Raw genomic sequence first — 23140 nt, 5'->3', positions numbered from 1 at the left:
GATGTGTAGTCGGTTATGTAGAGAGTCTCTGTGGGTCTTTTTTTTGCCCCCACCCCCCCCCCCCCCCCCCCGCATCTACCATAAAATCTCTTTCCTAGTTTCCTGCCTTCCCACTCTCCTGGATGCCATTTGCCTTAAGGAGCTTTGATTCTCCTTCACATGAAGCAGAGTGAGTGCACAAAATTCCTGTAGATTATACTAACTGTATAGTCCCCATCTCCCTTCCCCCATGGGAGCATTCATCAGTAGTATCCCTTGCCATCACTAGAACAATATTTCCCTCTTTCCTTTCCTATTTTAATCCCTTCCTTTTCCTCCTCACCAGTTTTTTCATAGGCTCTCTTCTTAATGAGAGACTACAACAGTTATTTCCCCTTCATTGTTAACCTTTAACTTGCTTAGGTTATAACAGATATTCTGCTCTATTTTTTCCCTTCCTTTTCCCACTTTTTCCCACCCTCCAGTTCTGTAATTTAGTCCCACAAATCACCCTGTAAGCGAGTATTGTGGGGTTTAGTCCATGATGTTTCAGGGCTGTTTCTACATCATCATTTCAATTTGACTTCTGCATTCACTTTTGTCTTCTTGTATACTTTTAGAAAGACTGCCCTTAATTGTCTCTCTGTTACAGTTTTATTGTGGACCTTTTTTTTTTGCTGCATTCTTAATTAATGCTTAGGTTTTGGGGGCACATCATCTTGGGTTGTATCTTGAGCTCCTTTTCTATTCAGAATACATTATTGAGAGGCAAGGGAATAAGCATTTATATGGGGCCTACAATGTGGTAGGCATTGTGCTAAGTAGTTTTAACAAATATTACCTTGTTCCTCACAACAGCCCTTTGAAATAGGTGCCATAATTATCCTCATTTCACATTTAAGGAAACTTAAGCAAACAGAAATTAAATGACTTGCACAGCGTCACAGAGCTAGGAAGTGTCCATTTGAAATTGAACTCAGGTCTTTCTGACCCTGTGCTCTATCTGTTGGACCACCAACTGCCTCTACATGATTCTATTCCTTCCTGTGGTTTCTGGTTGATGTAGTATAGTCTTGTGTTATTTAAATTTCCTTTCCTTTTATTTAAAGAATTTTGTTTTATTTCTCCTTGTCACTTGATGAAATTTTTTTTACATTGGACAAATTATTAAATTAAATTATTACAGGAATTGAAGTTTGCTAGTATACTGTTTGTTTTTTTTCCTGGAGGAGATCTTTGTATTCTGATACCTTGTTTTTTGTTTTCAGAAGTTCTGGACAATTTTCTTCTATTATTTTTTGTATTATGGGGTTCAGGTTTTTTTTTTTAATGTTAGGTTCTTCTGGGTCATGTATAATCCTTAAATTGTCTGCACGTTTTGTTTTCAAAATCAATTTTACTTTTATAGAGATCATGTTTTCTTTTATTGTTACTACTTTTTGCTTCTCTTCTTACAGATTGCCCTTTACTTCTGTATATTTGCATTGCCAATCTGTTGTTCTCTCTTTTGTTTCTTTGATGCTTGTCATGGGGGTTCAAATTTTTCTGTTTTGCCAATTATTTGTGCTGTGCAAGCCATAAATTTACCTTTCAGAATCCTATTTCTTTTTTAGAAAAGCACTCAGGTACATCCTGATGCAATTCCATGCTCTCTTGGGAACCTCGACTTTATTTAGTGTTGGTTCCCTTTTTTTGTTTTACTATACTTAGTCATATCTATCTGAACTCTTGTAGCTGATCTCTAGTTCCTTCTGTTTTGGGTTTTCACTGAGTTTTCTCCCTCCTGAAATCTTTGGTAATTTCAGTCTTTTCCCTTTATATTCTCCTATTGCTCATTTTGTGATTCCTTTCCTTTTGATGGCAGTTTCTGTGGGGACTGAAGCTCAAAGCCATTTTAGTTTCCTTCTAAGCTAAGTCTGAGTGACTTCTATGGGGCAGAGAGGTGGAGGTACCGTAGGTGGGGTGGCAGGGGAACAGGACAGGACTTGCCCCAGCTGGATGCTTGTCTCTTTCTCTCAGGCATAGTAGAGTGCCACACAGCCACATATACTTGTCCTACCCAATTCCCTTTGTTTTTTCAGTTATCTGCCTAAGCTCAGTTGCAACAGAGAGTGTTGCTGAACTGCTTTCCCAGCCAGAGCAGACTTGTGTCTTTTGGTTTTCTATAGCATTGGGAGGAAAGGGTGCTGCAGTTGAATCTTACTGCAAGCCTGTGGGTCAGTTTGTGTAGCACTGGTGGATGGTGGGGAAGGGATACTCAGTGAGAACATTAAGAATTATTAATTTCTGCTGTTAGTTCATCAGATTGTTACCTCATTAAAGTTTTTGGTTTTATAGATCATGAAGACAGCTGAAGTTGCTTTTTCTTTTGTGCACGATTCCTGTTTTGGAGATGTTTGAGGGGTGGTGAGGAATGGAGAAAATGTCTGCTTCATTTTGTTGGTCATATGACCTAGAACTGTTGTTTTAGGGATTCATTAGATCACTGTTTAAACTTTTTCTGCAACTCTCTAGTTTCCTTGGTGGTCCCTCAGGCTCCAGTGGAGACTTTATTTCAGCATAAGCTAGAAGCTTTTTACCCATTTGTGTTGATTCCTAAATCTTCAGTCTTGCTTCTGATTTTTCTTTAGTCCCAGTCTTAGCAGGGTTCAGCGTATTCTCCAATGATTCTTCTTGGTTAGATATCATGCTTCCCTTTTTATCAGTCCCTATCCCCTTTGGCATTGCCATATTCACCTTTATAGTTACTAGATCCAAAAGTTGCTTTTTTCCCTTCAAGCATCTTTAAAAATAACATATATGTATTTATATGCATCTGTATATTCACTGCTCACATGAGTTACTCAACATACAAACAATTTATCTTTGTTTTCCTTATATCGGTGATCCAGCTTTTCAGGGGTGTTTAATTTTGTTGTTTTATTGAACAACAAACAAAGTTTTCTTTGACAAGCTTCATACAGAGTGAAGTGGGACATTCCTCCTTATTCCTGACAATATTGTGGCCAGAGGATACCAGAATCCAGTATCTGGCTATCCAGTTACTCAAGGTTCCTTTTCTTTAACTTCACTCTTATCCCACTTTAACCTCATAGTCACTAAAGACAGTCTCTGCTGACAAATGCCAAATATTCCAGGATGAGCCTCGCTCAGCTAGTCCAGTGATTCAGGCATGGGATTAGCATGCAATGAGACACGCAGGGATCATAAAATGTAATAAAAACAACTTGACTAGTGTTGAATTGAAAAAGGATACAATTCGTAATTAAATTCAAACAAAACACTACTTTCCTCTGCTTCTATGTTCACCACAGACAGCATTTGTTCAGCAAAGCATCCCCAGGTGGCAATAGGAGTCCTCCTAAAATACCTGGAGCAACAATTCCTCATTTTATACCCCAGGGGACCAATGTGAAGTCTTTTACTTGATCCCATCCTCCCGTGTTTCTTCCAGGAGTGCTAAAAAAAGTGATTGTTCACCTTTTTTCCTAATTTTCAACTTCTTATCTGCTGGTTCCTTTCCTATTACCCATAAATATACTCATACCTCTCCCATCTTAAAGAACCATCATTTGGCTCTACCATTCCCTGAAGCTATAGGTCTATATCTTTCTTCTCTTTCCTAACCAAATTCTAAGGGGTGAGGGGGGAAGGAATAAGCTGTCTATAACCATTTCTTCTAATTTTTTTTTATGACTTGCTACTCTACCCGTTGAAACCTGGCTTCTCTCTCTTTCAGTTTGCTGAAACTGCTCCAAGATCACCAGTGATCTCTCTTGCTAAGTCCAACTGGGTTTTCTCAATCCTTGTCCTTCTTGCCCTCTCTGTAGCATATGATACTAAAACTACTTTTTTTTCTGGATATTTTCTCTTCCCTATTTTTGTCAAAGCTTCTCTGGTTCTCTTAGTCTCCTAGATTTATAATTTGGTCATTATTCTGGATTGTTTAGTCCCCCTGATGCAGGGATTTGCTGGAGCCAGCTGGTCGTGGTTCAGGAGAGTCAGTTGTTGAATTTTCAGTGTGAGGATTTACACCTTGAAAATGAGTAAATACTAAAAATCAGGATTTGATTTATTGTTTTGTTTATTGGCTAGTCTTAAAAAAGTGATAGTGAAAATGTTAATGTGGGTTAAACTTAAAAGGAAGTTGTGTGCACATTTTATTTTGGAGAACCAGTTTTTAAAACAATCATTTATTTAAAAATAATTTTCTTTTTAAATTTTGAGTTCCATATTCTCTCCCTCCGTTCCACTGCTCTGCCACCCACTGAGAAGGCAATCAATATGATATCAATTATACATCTGAAATCATGCAAAACATATTTCCACATTAGCAATATTTTTTAAAAAGCAAGAAAATTTTACTTCATTTTGCAGTCAGTTTATCAGTTCTCTGTTTGGAGGTGGATAGCATTTTTTCATCATGAGTTCTTTGGCATTATCTAGGACCATTGTATTGATGTAAGTAGCCAAGTCTTTCAGAGTTGGTCATAATTACACCATTGTTATTGTGCACAATGATCTCCTTCCTAGTTCTTCTTTGCATCAGTTCCTATAGGTCTTGCCAAGTTTTTTCTGAAACCACCCCTTTCATAATTTCTTATAACACAATAGTACTCCATCACAGTGTGGTGCCAATGCAATATTTATAGCACTGACCATGACTATAGATATTCCCGCATGGTGCTTGATCACAAAATATAGCAGACCCTCCGGATAGAAGATTGAAGCAAAACATTTATTCAGACACCAGAAAACCAAATCCCAACACAGGGAACCATCATACTAACATAGCAACATAGAAGTTAATGCACTACAATATAGCAGAGAGCCACAAAATCCTTTAGCCTTCCCACAAGCCAATACAAGACTAGTTGTCCCAGCAGGTGGCAAAAAGCCAACTTTTACTCATGAGCCCATCTACTTGCCTGAGCATCCTCTCTCTCCCACTGTCTCTCTGGCTTTTACTCCAGCTTTCTGTGGGCGCTGATTCACTCTTCAGCAAACTCCTCTTTACCATAGGCTCCATGTGATTGCATTCATCCATTTAGGGATCAGAGTTTATTTTTAAAGCAGGGAAGGTGTTCAGATTCCCTTAGGCTTATTAAGGGGCAGGGAAGATCTTCAAATTCCCATTACCATTACACACAATCTTATCATATTTCACTGTATAATCATTGCCACTACATAATCATCACATCTTTTTTTTCAGGCCAAAAATTGGTTTATGATTCTGTTCATCACAGCGCTTAAAAGGTAAACAGAGAAGCAATGTATTCACTAGTGGCATATGGATATGCACTTATCTCTCATGGATTATGAGCTATGAGCCTAGAATTCTCAGTTGTAAGTGCATTGTCAGTATATTTCTGAAAACTGACTTTCATGGTTTGTTTGGAGCGCTGTAGTACTAATGATATTGTCACTCAACCCAACGAAGAGCCAGAGGTACAAGGGGAGCTGATGGGCAGGCAAAGCTGCCATGAGTAAGTCAGATGATATGGTAAGACTTGCATCTTCCTGAGCTAGCTAAACTGTACATTTTGTCTGCCAGTGATATATTTCTTTCTGATTATGGGTAAATATAAAACTATTCTACAGGCTTCAAGCTGAAAGTGATTGTGTTTGCTGAGCAGCATGGAAACACAGCTGCAGACAATTTCCAGTGAGTGAAAAGTTGGTGCAAGACTGGTGGAAACTGCAAGACAAGTAATATCAGCTCAGATTATAAAGGGTTCACATAATGATCGCATTTCACTTTTTTGCAAAAAATTTGCCATAATATCTGTGATGATTGTGTGGTGAAATTTGGTATACTGTAACTTGTTCAGCCATTCCCCAGTTTATGAGCATCCCCTTGATTTCCAATTTTTATTACCACAAAAAGAGCTGCTATAAATATTTTTGTTCATATGGGTCCTTTTCCTTTTTCTCTGATCTCTTTTGGATACAGATCTAGTAGTCATAATGCTAGGTCAAAGAGTATGCACAGATTGATAGCCCTTTGGGGATAATTCCAAAATGTTTTTCAGAATGATTGGACCAGTTCATAACTCCACTATTTTCCCCTCATCTTCTCCAACATTTGTCATTTCTGGTAGGTGTGATGTGGTACTTCAGAGTTGTTTTAATTTGCATTTCTCTAATCAATAATGATTTAGATCATTTTTTTCATATCAAAGACTATAGATGGCTTTAATCTCTTTTTCTGAAAACTGTTCATATCATTTGACTATTTATTAATTGGGGAATGGCTTTTATTTTTATAAAGTTGACTCACTTATATACTCAATATATATTTGAGAAATGAGGCCTTTATCAGAGAAAGCTGCTGTAAAATTTTTTGATATTACTTTATTGTCTATACTTTTTAGCAAAATGTAGTTTCCCTGATTATCTCTTTTAATTAGGTCTAGTTTTGCTTTTGCTTTATCTGAGATCATGATTGCTACACCCACACAATAGGAAGCATATTAAATTCTACTCCAGCCCTTTATTTTAATACTCAGTATGTCTTTCTTTCTCAAGTGTGTATCTTGTAAACAATTTGTTGGGTTCTGGTTTCTAATCCATTCTGCTTCCTTTTTATGGGTGAACTCATCCCATTTAGATTCACAGTTATGATTACTAACTGTGTATTTCTCTCTGTCCCGTTATCTTTTGTTTCCTCCTCTCTCTTTCCCTCTCTCTTCCTCTTCCTCTCTCCCCCCATTCCTTCTCAGAAATTTATTTTGATTCTAACCACTGCCTCCATTAATTCACCACCTCTCAAATTTCTTATCCCTTTTTTCTCTTATTTCCCTATTAGCTAAGTTATATTTCTATACACAACTAAATGGGTAAATATATTCTTCCTAATATGAACCAATTCTGATGAGGGGTTCAAGCATTGCCTTCTAGCACTACTTCCTATTTTCCACTTTGTTGTAAAAGCTATTGCTTTCATGCCTCTGTACCTCTTCCTTCCCCCTTCTCCCAGTGCATCCCTCTTTTTCACCACCACCTCCCCCCCCCTTTTTTTAGGTCACTCCCATATAATGATTTATATCCATGTTCTCTATGTATGTTCTTTTAACTGCCCTAATGATGGTAAAATTCTTAGAAGTTACATGTATCATATTTCCAAAAAGGAATATAAACAGTTTAAGTTTATTGAGTCCCTTATGATTACTCTTTCATGTTTACTTTTTAATGTTTCTCATGAGTCTTGTGTTTGAATGTCAGATTTTCTCTTCAGCTCTGGTCTTTTCTTCAGAAATGCTTAAAATTGCTCTATTTCATTAAATAGTCATTTTCACCCTAAAACATTACATTCAATTTTGCTGGTTATTCTTGATTGTAATCCTGGCTCTTTTGCCTTCTTGAATATCTTATTCTAAACCTTCTGCTCCTTTGATGTAGAAGCCACTAAATCTTGCATGATTCTGACTGTGGCTCCGTGATATTTGAATTATTTTCTTTCTGGCTGTTTGCAGTATTTTCTCCTTGACCAGGAAGCTCTAGAATTTGGTTATAATATTCCTGGGAGTTTTCATTTTGGGATCTCTTTCAGAAGATGATTGATGCATTTTTTCAGTTTTTGTTTTACTCTCTGGGTCTAAGATATCAGGGAAATTTTCCTTGATAATTTCTTGGAATCATGTCTTGTCTCTTTCTTTGATCATGACTTTCAGATAGTCCAATAATTTTCAGATTATCTGTCCTTAATCTTTTTTCCAGGTTAATTGTTTTTCCAATGAGATATTTCACATTTTCTTCTGTTTTTTTCATTCTTTTGACTGTTTTATTGCTTCTTGATGTCTTGGAATCATTAACTTCCACTGGCCCTATTCTGATTTTTAAGGAATTATTTTCTTCAGTGATATTTTGTACCTTTTTTTCCATTTGACCAAATCTGCTTTTTAAGTAGGCCTTTTTTCAGTGCCTCTTTTACTATTCAGCCAATTCTGTTTTTTATTTTCTTCACTTTTTTTGGTGTCTCTTTTACCAAACTCTTAATTCTCTTTTCATAGTTTTCTTGTATTATTCTCATTTCTTTCTCCAATTTATCCTCTACTACTCATCTCTTTCTTTAACTCTTCCTGGAATTCTTGTTGGGCTTGTGTCCAATTAACATTTTTCTCTGAGGCTTTTTAGGTTTAGGTTTTTACATTGTTATCTTCTTCTAAATTTGTGTCTTAGTCTTCTCTGACACCATAGTAGATCTTATGGTCAAATTATTATTATTATTTTTTGTTGTTTGCTCATTTTCCCAGCCTATTTCTGGATATTGAACTTTATCTTAACTATAGGCTCTGCTCACCTGGCTGAATTGTTGCCAATTTTTCTAGTTTTTTTTTTTTTCAGTTGAAGGCTCCATCTATTTTTTTTAAACAGTCCTGGACTGGGTAGAGACATTAATAAATAGTTCTTTTTTAAAAAAATCTAGGGGCGACTAGGTGGCTCAGTGCACCAGCCCTAGAGTCGGGAGGACCTGAATTCAAATCTGGCCTCAGACACTTAACACAAAAACCAGCCCTGTGACTTTGGGCAAGTCACTTAACCCCAATTGCCTTCCAAAAAGCAAAAAAGAAAAAAAATCTAATGTATTTTTAGAGCTTTACAGTGTTATTTGTAGGGGATTTGGGATCATTTACATTCTAACATGCCCTATCTTCCCTCTATCCTCTATCACTATGTCCTCTATAGTTTTCCCTGATATTTATTGGAGAAATATGAAAATCTTGATGACTTTATGGATTCATCTTGTATCTTAGTTTTCTGAAATTATCTTGTTTTTGTTGATTCTCTTGTGTTTATAAATCAAGCAGCATGTTATCTGCAGGTATCTTAATTTACTCTGTAACAATAATTATTCTTTTAATTTTTTTCTTGTAAGTACTGTAGCTAGTATTTCTAGAAATATTCAAAAAAAGGGTATTAAATGGATCCTTTCTTAATTATTTTTCTTGGGGCAAATTACATACAATATTGACTCTTGAATTTGAATAAATGTTTTCTGTTTTGTTAAGGAAAAACCCATTCCTATAGTTTTTACTATTCTAAAGATAAATGGATGTTGTATCAAAGACTTTTTCTGCATATATTGTTCTAATTATATAGTTTTAATTTTTTTTTGTTTAAAGGTTATTTATGAGAGTCACTGTGGCATAATAGAGAGCTGGCCTTGGAGTCAGAAAGGAAAACTTGGACTGAAGTCTTGTATATAACTTATCCTTTCTGTAACCTTGGACCAAAGTTACTTAACTTCTGATTGCCCCCAGACAATGCTTGATCAAGAAGTCCAAGAGAATGAGGATTGAGAAAAAGTCCTGAGATCTGACAACTAAGAGATCACTGGTAAATTTGGAGAGCAGTTTCCATGAAAATAAGGTCAGAAGCCAGAATGTAAAGGATTAAGAAGAGAGTGGGAGGAAAGTGGAAGCACTTATTGCAGATGGTATTTTCAAGGAGTTTAGTTACAAAGGACAGAAGAGATGAGATATAGGATGATAGCAGGAATGGAAGGGTCACATGAAGGTTTTGTCACAATCAGGGAGACATGGGCAAGTTTGTAGGCAATATGGAATGACCCAAGCAGAGATTGAAAATAAGTGACAGAGTGGGAATGGCAGAGGAGGCAGTCTGTTGGAGAACAGGAAGGAATGGTATCACTTGAAGTGATAGAGGGGTTAGCCCTTTCACATGATGAACACCAATTCATTATGTGAAATAGGAGTGAAGAAAGAAATAGTAGCAGAAAGCATCTGAGTGATAGAGGGTGAGGGAGGTGAGGAAGAGGGGGAAAAGAGGAAGTTTTCAAATGGTCTCACTTTTCTGAAAACTACATAAATTATGAGGCAAGACTCTCAGCTTAATTCTTTTTATCTGCTCTTTCGTTCCCTGGTTTGAAGAGCAAAGCCTTATTTGTCTCATAGACAAATTTGTCTTATTTGTCCCTGGAGAGACATCTTCTTTAATTTTCAAATCAGTTCATATAGTTTCAGAGCTCATTCAAATGTTTCTCAGTTCACTTATGAATCTATCTGGTCCTAGTTTTGTTTACATAGTTTAATGGCTTGTCTGATTTTTTTTCTGATACTGATTTGTTTAATATACCTATTCTGACAATATAAAACATTTTTAGGTGTTAATTTGTTTTATACCCAATTTTGTTGTCACATCAGTGTCTGTAATCAATAAAAAAATTATTTCTTTTTAAAAAAATATTTATTTACTTTTAGTTTACAGCATTCAGTTCCACAATCCCTTGAGTTCCAAATTTTCTCCCCCTCTCTCTCCTCCCCCCTTCCCCCCAATGGTGGCATGCAATCAAATATAGTATCTACAAATACTTTCACAATAAACATTAGTTAGGTTGTAAAGAATTATGACCAATGGAATGAACAATGAGAAAGAAAGAATGAAACAAAACAAAACACAAAAGAGAGACGGCAAGTAGTTTGCTTCAGTCTGCATTCAGAATCTGTAGTTCTTTCTCTGGATCTGGATCTCCCTTTCCATCATGAGTCTTTTGGAGTTGTCTTATAACCTTGCATTGCTGAGAGGGACCCAGTCTATCAAAGTTAGTTGTCATAGATATGATGTGTCTGTAATCGTGTACAAAGTTCACCTGGTTCTGCTCCCCTCACTCAGCACCAGTTTATATAAGTCTCTCCAGGTTATTATGAAGTCCATCTTCCCTCATTTCTTTCTTTCTTTTTTTTTTTTGGAGGGCAATTGGGGTCAAGTGACTTGCCCAAGATCATAGGTTTTATGTCAAGTGTCTGAGGCTGGATTTGGACTCAGGTCCTTCTGACTTCAGGGCCTAAACAAGTTGTTATATATTAATATAATGGAATTGTGCTATAAGAAATGAGGGGCAGATTTCGTAATAACCTGGAGAGACTTAATATAAACTGATGCTGAGTGAGGAGAGCAACCAGGAGAACATTGTATACAATTACAGACACATCGTATTCATGCTGACTGATAGACTGGGCTCCTCTCAGCAATTCAAGGCTATAAGACAATTCCAAAAGACTCATGATGGAAAGGGAGATCCACATCCAGAGCAAGAATTATGGAGTCCGAATGCAGATGGAAGCAAACTACTTGCTCATTTTGTTTTGTTTTGTTTTGTCCCTTCTTTCTCATTGTTAGCACTTATAATTCTTCTTTACAACCCGACTAATGTTTAATGTGAAGGTATTTGTAGATACTATATTTGATTGCATGCCACCATGGGGGGGAAGGGGGAGGAGAGAGAGGGGGAGAAAATTTGGAACTCAAGGGATTGTGGAACTGAATGTTGTAAACTAAAAGTAAATAAATAAGTTTTTTAAAAAAATTCCAGCTCTTTAAAAATCTTGGTAATGATTTTTTTACCTGAAATTCTATTAATTTCCCCTTAATCTTAACTTCTTTTGTGCCCATTCTAAGTATATTAAACTTTTTTATTTTTCTAAGGTTTCAAAAAGTACACTCAACTCTTTATTTTTTTTTCCTTTAAATGTTCCGTTCCAAAATTTTCTTGATTGAGTCACTTTTAAAGTTTCTTCTGTCTTTGGTATATTTTCTAAAAGGTTTAATTAATGCTTGTTGTTTAAAAAAAAAAATAGAAATGTTTTATGTTCTTTAAAAAGAAACACTATTGGGGCGGCTAGGTGGTGCACTGAATAGAGCACCGGCCCTGGAGTCAGGAGGACCTGAGTTCAAATCCAGTCTTAGACACTTAACACAAAACTAACCATGTGACCTTGGGCAAGTCACTTAACCCCAATTGCCGTACCTTCCCCCTTCTGAAAAAGCAAACAAAAAAGCCACCCCCCCCACTATTATTATTATACCTCCCTTAAAACAAAACCCCCTCCCAAATCTAAATTCCTTCATTTCTAGCAAATAAGTATCATCAAGCAAAAAGATCCATGCTTTGGTTGTGTCAGAAAATGTATATCTTGTTCTGAGATTCTAGTAGATCACCTCCATTGTAATTTTCTTTTATTAAATTATTTCTGATTTTGATGTGGGAACCATCAGTTCTTTAGGATTGCATTATTTAGTCTCCGTTTACATTTTTATTCTTTCTTCATATGTCCTTTATTGATGATAATTTTTATTTCACATAAGCTGCAGGCAGATAGGACATATTATGACTGCTCCAAGGATGGGACTCCCATTAACAAGGAACCAGTTGTACTTGGAATTCTCAGGGTTTGAGCAATTAGGGAAATGAAGGGACACTAATACATTATCCCTCAACCTTTCCAAAAAGACTTTTGGAATTATGCTTTAAAAAGTGACTAAAATGTGTCCTAAAGAGGTATAGAAAGTTCCTTTATGTACGAAAATATGCACCACTGAATTTTCAGTAGTAGCTAAAGAGAACAGTGTAAGAAGGACTCATGTGGGGTCTTGGAACTTTTGGAATTTCTGAGGGTGGTCTGTCATCCTGCCTTTTGTCTTGCCTGGTCTAGGCCTGGTACTTAACAAACCTGGTGGCTTGAATTATAAAAAGTCGGTCTGAGTATGGAGAAGATTGTCAGAAGTCTTTTGAAGAGCTCTCATGAAGGTTACTCACTGCCTAGAGTTCCTGATCTTGTGATTTAAAATGGAGAGTTTTATTTTATATCCTTTTTTATTACTAAGTTACATAAAGATAATTTTAAATTGGCTTTTATGGTTCATGAGTTCTTCTTGTACTTTTTTTTTTAAACCTTGAATGTGGTAGTTGAAGTCACATTTTGGCTTATCCTACAATATTTGGCAGTTCCAGCAGAGTTTTTGCTTTTTTTTTTTATGACCTGTGGTCACATTCATTTTTTAAATGAAAGGAAAGGTATTGTGGAAGAAAGGGAACCAGACTGGTTAGAATCCTTTTTTTCTCCAAAGGCAAAAGCTTTGTTTATTATACTTGGAGGATCTTCTTTTTGGAGTAGGGAGATGGGTTTTATTAATATAAAGAGACTGGTAATTTTTAATCTAGTGACACTGGCCTTCCAGCTCTTCTACAAACAAGACACTTTGTTTTTCATCTCTGGGCATTTTTTCTGACTGTGTCACATGTTAAGCTTAATTTGGCAGCTCCGTAGTGCAGTGGATAGAGTATAGGCCCTAGAGTCAGAAAACTGACCTTCCTGAGTTCAAATTTGACCTCAGACACTTCCTAGCTGTGTAACCCTGGGCAAGTCACTTCACCCTGTTTGCTTCAGTTTCCTCATCTGTAAAAAGAAATGGCAAAGCACTCCAGTATCTTTGCTAAGAAAACCTCAAAAGGGGGTTGGAAATGCTAAAAGTCCAGTTTAGTTTCTTCTGTCATCTATGGAGAAAACTTATTTCTGGAGTAAGTAAAGAGGACATATATTATCTTTAAGGATCAAGCAATTAGAAAAAGAAGCAAATGAGCTTTTAATTAAAAAAAAAATACTAGCTATCAGGGGGACCACCTAGTGGATTTATTGATTACTCAGATGAAGAGTTCATTGTTAATGAAACCAGGGTCAGATAGGCTCCTGGAAGAAAGTGTGTGGGATTTTAATGTTAAAGAATGGTGGTGGTTTACAGAGAAATTTAAACAAGTCAGTAAAACTTTAGAACAGTGGCAGATGGGAATGATTTAGAGCATTTGTCAATTGCATAATAATTACATAGACTGGAACAAATGATTTACTTTTGTAAAATCAGCTGAATCAATTAGAGGCTTAAGAAGGGGGTAGCTCTTTATACTTGTTAAGTGGATAAAGTAGAGAATTCTTCACACTTGACCCCATAAAGATAATTTCCCCTTAACCAGATCCCCATAGAGGATGGGGTTTGGTAAATTGAATTTATTTCCCCTCCTCCCCCCTCCTCCCACTAGTCTGTTTCAGGTACAATTAGATCATATCTTTTGGGTGGAGTGCTCTTTGAATGGCTTCAGGCCTTTGACTTTGAGGCCATACCACCACACAAGCTTGGAGGATTGGTGAAGTTTAAGCAGGAGATTGCATCGGGCCTAGCAATTGTCTGGGGGCAAATAGAACTGTCCACATTAGAAAGTCTTTTGGCATCTTCTAGAAATGACTCCTTCTTCCCACTTTCCACCATGTTAGGTGAGCAAAAAAATATTCTCTCCAATGAAGAATTTGGTTTTGGGCTTTTAAAACATAGGGTGGCTGCAAATTGACAAAGATGACAGAAGATGGAAGTAATTGGAGTAAAGTTGGAGTGGTTGTCAGAAGATAGACATACTCATGCATTGTTGGTGGAGCTTTGAATCAATACAACTATTTTGGAAAGCAATTTAGAATTATGCAAATAAAGTGATTAAAATGTTTATACCCTTTGATCCAGAGACTCTACTACTTGGCTTATACCCTAAAGAGAGGCCATCCATAAAAAGAAAATTCCCAGATATACCAAATATTTATAAGCAGTACTTTTTTTGTGTGATAGCAAAGAATTAGAAACAAAACAGGTGCCCATTATTTGAAGAATAGCTAAACAAATTTTGGCATATGATTGCTATGGAATATTATTGTACTATAAGAAGTGATGAATATAGAGAAGCATGGAAAGATCTAAATGAACCGATGCAGAACTATGTAAGCAGAGCTGTGAAAACAATGTACACAATGATCACAACAATGTAAATGGAAAGAATAACCAAGAAAAAAACCCAAAAGTAACTGTTGAAAAATTACTAAGAACAAGCACAACTGGGAGGAAGAGATATGAGAAGACACCTCCACATCTCTTTATTGGAGATTGGAGGTCCATGAGTATCAGTCATTTCAAAAACATTTATTAAGTGTCTACTATGTATCAGGTACTGTGCTAAGCACTGAATTTACAAAGGAAAGCAAGGACAGTCTCCACTCTCAAGGAGCTCACAGTCTAATAGGGGAGACAACTGGGTACAAATAATATATATGCAGGATAAATTAGAGATAATCAACAGAGGGAAGCCATTAGCCTTAAGAGAGATCAGGAAAGGCTTCTTGTTGAAAGTGGAATTTTGACTGAGACTTGAAGGAAAGCAGGAGGGACCAGGAAGTAGAATATTTTAGGCTTGGGGAATAACCAGTGAAAATGTCTGGAATCAGGAAACGGAATTTTTTGTTTGAGGAACAGCAAGGAGACTAGTGTCACTGGATTATAGAGTACATAGAGGTGAGTAAGGCATAAAAAGAATGGAAAGGTAGGGTGTATGTGTGTGTGTGTGTGTGTGTTTGTGTGTGTGTAGAAGGTTATGAGGGGATTTGAATGCTAAATAGAGGATTTAAAAAAAGTAAATGGAGTATTTTTTTTTTTTTTAAGCAATCGGGGTTAAGCAACTTGCTCAAGGTTACACGGCCAGGTGTTTCTAGGTGGGTGCTTAAGTGTCTGAGCCGGGATTCGATCTCCAGTTCGTTCTGACACTGGAGCCGGTGCTCTTACTCACTGTGCTACCTGGCCGCCCCAAATGGAGTATTTTTATATTTGATCGTGGAGGTGATTGAGTAGAGGAGTGACATACATCTGAATTTTTGGAAGATTAATTTGACAGCTGAATGGATGATGTACTGGAATGGTCAGATACTTGAAGAAGGGAGACCAACCAGCAGGCTATTGTACTAGTGCAACTATGAGGTGATGAGGGGCTGTTAGAATCAAAGGAGAGAAGGGGGAATATACAAAAGCTGCAAAGAAGACAAAATTGATAGGACTTGGCAACAGATTGAATATGGGGAGTGTGAGAGCATGAGGAGTTAAGGATGACTCCTAAGTTGCCTGGGTAACTAACTGGGAGAATGGTGGGGCCCTTGACAGTAATAGGGGAGTTTAGAAGAGGAGAGGGTTTGGGGGGAAAGATCAGTTCAGTTTTGGTCATGTTGAGTTTAAGATGTCTATAGGATATCTGGTTTGAGATGTTGAATAGAGATGTGAGACTTGGAAGTCAGCAGATAGGTTAGGGCTGGATAAGTAGATTTGAGAATACAGTATATGTATGGTAATTGAATCCACGAGAACCAATGTAATCACCAAGTGAAAAAGTATAGAGGGAGAAGAGAAGAGATCTCAGGATCGACCCATGGTGGATTCACTGTTAGCAAGTAAGACCTGGGCAAAATTCCAGCAAAAGAGACTGAGAAGAAGCAGACAGGTAGGAGAGAGCAGTGTCATGAAAACCTAGAGAGAAGAAAGTGTCAAAGAAGGTGATCAACAGTGGCAAAGTCTACAGAAAGGTCAAGAAGGATTGTGAAAAGTCATTAGATTTGTCAAGTAAGAGGTCATTAGTAACTTTGGAGAGATCAGTTCCACTTGAATGATGAGGTCACAAGTCTCGTCATTCATTAACATTTTTTTTTTCAGGGTCATACAGATGTATTCATCTCTTCTTCTTTTTTTATTTTTTATCTTTTTTATGTATTTATTTATTTTTAATTTTTTAAAATTAATTTGATTCATTAACATTTTTATTTTTATTGACTCATGGGTTGGCCATAGATTTGACTGAGTGATCTGGGCCTCAGAGAGAATGGAATTGGACAATTAAAGATTCTACTTAGAGGTTAAGATCAGTGGATGAATTATGCTAATGTTTCTTGAAGCATACAATTGTTTGTAGGGCATGTTAGTGCCCATCAGAAATATCCTGTGAGCTCTGCCAAGATGAATAACTAGGTTGATGCTTTCACAAGAACAGCAGAGACTGAAGATTATATTTATTATTAATCTAGACATGGGGGCTGTAATGCTATGTTGCAGTGGTCAAAGGATCACATGATTACTTAACCAAAAATGATGCAGCCACTTCTGGCCAGTGAGATGGAAATTATCCATTGATTAGATACCGTTGTCAATCATTGAATCTATGACACAAAGATAGCTGCGGTTTTATTATTATGCTCAGAGTACAGGCTCAGCTGATCATCTACAAGAGTAAGTGAGTACAGAGCGTTAGCTTCATTAACCTTATATAGAATGTGAATATATAAACAGTGTAGAAAAATGGAATTTTACAAAAAGTAGGAAAAGATAAGGGCATACACATTTGAAAAGGATGTGGCTTGATTGTGCATATGGTGTGATCTTTTAGGTCCTAGGAACGATGTCTGGAAGCTCAAAATAGAGATTAGGTAGTGTCTTCTAATATAGTGGCACCAAGAAACCTGAGCCAGAAATGCACTTTTCAAAGTCCCTCATTTGGTCAAAGATCACATATGTACTCCAACCACTTTTTTGTACATCCTATGATTTTCTTCTTGGGATATCTTTATTTAAATTTTCCGATAAGAATTTCATTAAGAAACATTAAATACCACAATAAAGCAAAATTAATTCAATAACAATTACTAGTATTATAAGACATGATTTTCAAAACTTCCTATATCCACCCCAATTTTTTCAGCCAACCCCACATTTCCCAATCATATATCCCTTTATGTTTAATTTCCTCCAGATCTTTCCCTAACCCCTCTATGCCATTCACATGTTGGAGAATATTAAGGGTTTGGTCAAATACACATGTGTAACATTCAATCAATTTAAACATTAGATTTCTTATTCTGTCTTATGTTGAGCTGTCTATTTCATGAAGTTGTCTGCTTCTGGGAAGTACCTTTCCTTGGAAATTCTGTGTCAAAGGGATCTGTCCTTGATCATTGTCCACAAATTGTCCACTTTGGTCCACTAAACTGAGTGACATGTTAAACCAACATAATCAGGGTGTATGAGTTAACAGTACCTGAAATGGGCCTTGTTTCTAGGACAGATTTGCAGAGAAATTTCTCCTCTTAGGTCAACTTTCCATGTTCTAGGATACTTGTTGAAATTTCCTAAATCATGATACTTAAAATTTCTAGTGATAAGATTTAGTATAATATATAGTAGGGGATTTAAGGGGTTAGTAGAGCAAATGATTAATTGTGGGAATTGAATGAACCACACTGACGCTGTCTTGTGACTCAATTCTGGAGCTAGCTTAGTTTCCTTTCTGTCCAGTTAGGGGTCTAGTCCAGTTTCAGGGCTGTTAGAAGACTTTTCAATCATGGGAATTGAGAGAAAATGTTATTGCATTGTTTGATCCTAGCCCTGTGTGGCTGGGAAGGTGGACTACCTGTACCTGCTGTTTAGAGACCTTTAACCAAGGACCTAGGTTATGCTAACAAGAAATCTGGTGAGATCCAAAGATTGATGCAAGGAGTTTTCTCACAATTATATATCTCAAGAAACCCATATGTCTTATTTGAAAACTGGCCCCATGTTGATCAAACAGTTATTGTTTCCATGTTCCTTTGATTGTTTACAGGCACTTGAGGGGAATGGGACACATCTCTTTTTCGGATTGCACCTCTTTGTTCTCCCCCTTCCAAATTGGAAAGTCCCTAATCTTTCCTCCAGTTAGAAGTCAGACTACCTATTATTGTATTGTTTCCTTTTTATTAATTGGTTTCATTTGATGTATAAAAGTATGTCTCCCCCTATATTTGGGGTCCAGGCCTAAACTGAAGCTGTCTGGTACCAGTTTGTTGGGCAGCTGACATGCAATGTTTTCTTAATTGATATGTCTGGAAGAGTGCACTTGTGTTTCCTAAGTCATTTCATGTTTTACTTTGCAACAAAACCTAATCACACTAGTTTTTCAATAAGTAGTTCTTGTGGTGAAAGCTTAATGCAATTAAGCTCATAAACTTGAGAGTTATAAGAACATAGAATTAAACTGTCTGTAACTTGTCTGAAAGTTTGGAGAATTTCAGTCACCAACCATTTTTTCTTTCTACTTGAAATCTATATGTTGTAAAGGTAATGTTACCTAAAGCATTGTTTGTTATAGTTAATGCTTTCAATAGGTTAGATGTGTGTGTGTGTGTGTGTGTGTGTAGTCATGCAAAACAGATAATAGTCATGTGAAAAGAAAACAGACAAAAAAACTCAAGAAAAATAAAGTAAAAAAAATATGCTTCGGTCTGTATTCAGACAACATCAGTTCTTTCTCTGGGGATGGATAGCATTTTTCATCGTAAGTCCTTTAGAGTTGTCTTGGATCATTTTACTGCTGAGAATAGCTAAGTCATTCCCAGCTGATCATTTTACAATATTACTGTTACTTTGTACATAGTACATTTCACTTTGCATCAGCCCATGCAACTCTTTCCAGGTTTTTCTGAGAGAATCCTGCTCATCATTTAGAAGAGTATTTAAAAGGATTTTTGAGGACGTGATTTTTATAAAAAATAAGTCATCCTTCTGATATTTGTAGAGGGAGACAGATGTTTCAAACAAAGATAATAAAAAAAATTCCCATTTAAAAAGAGATCCCAGAATAAGGCACAGTTTAAAAAAATCTTTTAAAGTGTTAGTAAACATTTAACTACAATCTTAATATCCATTTTTATTATAATTTTTTTCTAATTCGAAAACTGGCTTTTTAACCTATCAATTAGATCACATTGTAGTTATCTCCCTGCGCTGCCAAATTCATTTAACCATCTTGCACATATTGAAATGCTTTGGACAAGTAGCCATTTGTTGTATGAGCCTCACTAAATTGAGACAAACCTTTTCCTAAAGCTAAGTGCTTCAGGATTATTAAGTAAAGACGTATTATTTTTAATAAGTGCATCCAAATATTTTGTATGAAGTATAGCAACTTGTAATAAAAGGAATGAATGAAAGTGATCTTTAGCCATTTGCTTATACAAGCCCCAATTTTTACTGAGTGACTAACAGAAAATAACTATATTTACTGTCCATGTATCCTTTTGGACAAGTAGGTAACTAGATTTTTAGTTTTCATTTGTGAAACTATAACAGCCTATTGCTTATAGAGAATGTGAGCATTTCACTGAGCCATCCTTTTTTTTTTTTTTTTAATCCTGAGTCTCAAATTAATGCTTTAAAAAAACTCATGGAAGCCTTCCTGACCTGTTTTATGGTTTCACTAGGGGCTCTGTTTCTGGTCATTCTGGGTACCACAAATATTTCTCTTTTCTTTTCCCTTTATGTATACACACATATAAGTATATGCTTCCAGGTAGTAGTAATAATAATAACAACTAGTAATTATACAGAACTCACTATGTGCCAGGCACGGGGCTAAGTGCTTTATAATTCTTATCTAATTTGATTCTCATAACAGCCCTGGGAGGTAGGTGCTATTATTATCTCCATTTTACAGATGAGGAAACAGTAGCTTAGGTTGAAAGAATACTTATTTCCTTTTTGTCTTTTCATTCTCTTCTTCCTCCTCACCAGATTGACGTGTTTAATGATTTTGTATAATTAAAAGTGCAAAATCATAGAGTGTGAGTCTTTTGTATAATCTTATCAGAACTTGGTAAAATAGCCTTAAAAACTTTCCTTTTGACAATTATTTGACTTTTTTCTTTATTCACTTTAAATTTTATTTTTATTTTCAATTCCAAATTCTCTTCCTTCCTCCACATCTTGAAAATCCTCTAAGAGGGGAGGCTAGGTGGTGCAGTGAATAGAACACCAACCCTGGAGTCAGGAGGACCTGAGTTCAAATCCAGCATCAGACACTTAACACAAAAACTAGCCTTGTGACCTTGGGCAAGTCACTTGACCCCAACTGCCCTCCAAAAAGAAAAAAGCAAAAAAACCCAAGAAAAGCCTCTAAGAAGTATAATACCTCATTATACATAATGAAGTTTTGCAAAACATGTTTCTGCATTAGTCATATTCTGAAAAAAAAAAAAGAAAACAAAGAAAAAAAACTGCTTCAATATGAATTCTGAGTCCATCAGTTCTCTTTCTGTTGATTGATAACATTTTTCATCATGAATCCTGAGGAACTATGATCATTGTACTGATCAGAATAACTAAGGCTTTTGCAGTTGATGATTATTATTGCTGTTACTGTGTACATTGTTCTCCTCATTCTGCTCACTTTACTTTGTATCAGTTCATATAGGTCTTCTCAGGTTTTTCTGAAACCATGTCCTTTATAATTTCTTATAGTTAAGTAGTATTTCATCAGTATTCATATACCATAACTTTCTTGGCTATTCCCTGAAATTCAATTCTTTGTCATCACAAAAAGACCTACTAAAACTATTTTTGTTGCACGTGGGTCCTTTTCCTTTTCCTTTGATCTCTTTGGAGTATAGACCCTAGTAGTGGTATTGCCTGGTCAAAGGGAATGAACAGTTTTATAGCCTTTAGGGCATAGTTCCAAATTGTTCTCTGTAATGATTGGACTGGTTCACAGCTCCACCAACAGTGCTTCTCCTCCGGAATTTGTCACTTTCTTTTTCTGTTATCTTAGCCAAGGGTGTGAAGTGGTACCTCAGAGTTGTTTCAATTTGCATTTCTTTAATTATTAGTGATTTATACCATTTTTATATGACTATTAATGATTTTGATTTCTTCTTCCACTGCCTATTCATCTCCTTTGACCATTTACCAACTGGGGAATGGCTCCTATTTTTATGAATTTGGCTCAGTCACCCATATATTTGAGAAATGAAAGCTTATTAGAGAAGCTTGCTGTAAAATTCTACCCACCATCCACTTTCCTGTTTTTCTTCTAATTTTGACTGCTTTGGTTTATTTGTGCAAACACTTCTTAATTTTATGCAATCAAAATCCATTTCACTTCCCATAAACTTGTTTCTTATTTGGTCGTGACTTTCTTCCCATATCAATGGATCTGACTGTTGCCCTAATTTTCTTATAATATCACATACCAATTTTGAGTATATCTTGTTACACAGTTGAGATGTTGGTCTATGCCTTTTTTCAACCAGGCAGCTTACTAGTTTTCTTGGCAGTTTTTGTCAAATAGTGGGTTCTTGACCTAGTAGCTGGGATCTTTGGGTTTATCAAATACTAGGTTTCTAGACTCAATTGCTTCTATATATCCTGTGTGTAATCTATTCCTTTGATCAGCCATGATATTTATTATTCAATACTAAATTGTTTTAATGATTACCTCTTTGTAGTCTAGTTTGAGATCTACTACTGTAGGACCTTCTTCATCCTCACTTTTTTTCATGATTTCCTTGATATTCTTTCAACTTTTTTCCCCTTAAGATGAATTTTGTTATTTTTTCCCCTAGCTCCATAAAGTAATTCTTTGGTAGTTTGGTATGGCACTAAGTAAATCAATATAACTCTCTCTTTTGGATTTGGTACATAATATACAGAAATGCTAATGATATGTTATATTAATTTACATTCTGCAACTTGGCCCAAGTTCCTTTTTCAGTTAATTTTTAGTCAACTCTAATAAATCATATCACACAAAAACCATATCAAAAGCAATAATTTTGTCTCTTTTCTTGTGCTTATTACCTCACTTTCTTTTTCTTGCTTATTGTTACAGCTATAGAGTCATTGAGGTGGTTCTGTGGTTAAAAGTGCTGTACTTGAAAAATTTGAATCTTGCCTTAGACATTTACCAACTATGTGATCCTGGGTAAGGCACTTCTGTGGTAAGTAAAATGCAACAAAGGCAAACTGACATATGTTTTCTCTGAGCAAGATAACAGTTTTGTTAACAGTGACAGGTATAGCTGTTAATAAAATGGGTCAGACTGTCCCCCTTGGTTAGGTTGGTGACCATTAAGATGGTAAAAACTGTCTTTATTGAAACTCAGGAAAGGGGGAGTTTTGGGTGGTTGAGGGAAATCATAGTTGTCTACAGATGGGAAAGGTGGGTTGGCTTTCAGGTATGGATGATCATATCCTTCTGACGATTACAAAATGCTTATTGTTTTAATTGCTTTATGGAATCCAACAACCTCTAGTAATCTTGGCTTGAAAATCAGAACTGCCCCAATCAGGACAACCTGGTTAGTCTCCCTTGGGGGAGCTTAAACCACTCTGAATGTTACAAAGAGAGACAGAGGTAGAACTATCACTTCAAGAGGGGCTCAACCTAAACTAACTTCTATTTATAGGAAACAAAACAGATGTCCCTGGGATTAGTTGAAAGGGAATGACAATATCATTTAACCACATCTTTAATTTGGACTAGGAGAGACCATATTCTTGAATTTAACTGAGAAATGGGGATTGATAAAATGGGAAATATGGTTGATTACAGAATAGAATCAATTATTAAATGATACAGCATAATTTTAATTTCCTCACGTCTGTTTGCCTCAGTGTCCTCATTAGCAAATTGGGAAAAATAATAACGCCTACCTCTCAGGGATATTTTGAGGACAAATATAAAGCATTTTACAAACTATAA

At 36.1% G+C, this 23140-nt stretch overlaps 1 protein-coding gene across 19 annotated transcripts in view; it reads left to right on the top strand.

The window, feature by feature from the left end:
• Window positions 1-23140, top strand: part of TIAM1 (TIAM Rac1 associated GEF 1) — a 354474-nt gene that overhangs the window by 8843 nt on the left and 322491 nt on the right. For 10 of the 19 annotated variants that reach the window (XM_069074988.1, XM_069074986.1, XM_069074980.1 and 7 more), the window contains exon 2: window positions 22268-22376. The exons of 5 other annotated variants lie outside the window; for them this stretch is intronic. The gene's annotated coding sequence lies outside the window, so the exon portion shown is untranslated. The remainder of the gene's footprint in view (window positions 1-22267; window positions 22377-23140) is intronic. 4 more of the 19 variants (XM_069074990.1, XM_069074987.1, XM_069074981.1 and 1 more) reach the window with 1 other exon arrangement.

Source organism: Petaurus breviceps, unplaced genomic scaffold (genome assembly GCF_028583685.1).
Source record: "Petaurus breviceps papuanus isolate PSGF00001 unplaced genomic scaffold, PetGlider_PUasm1.0 90897, whole genome shotgun sequence".
Taxonomy (NCBI): domain Eukaryota; kingdom Metazoa; phylum Chordata; class Mammalia; order Diprotodontia; family Petauridae; genus Petaurus; species Petaurus breviceps.
The sequence above is the reverse complement of the archived record's forward strand: the minus strand, read 5'-3'. Positions and strand labels throughout refer to the sequence as shown.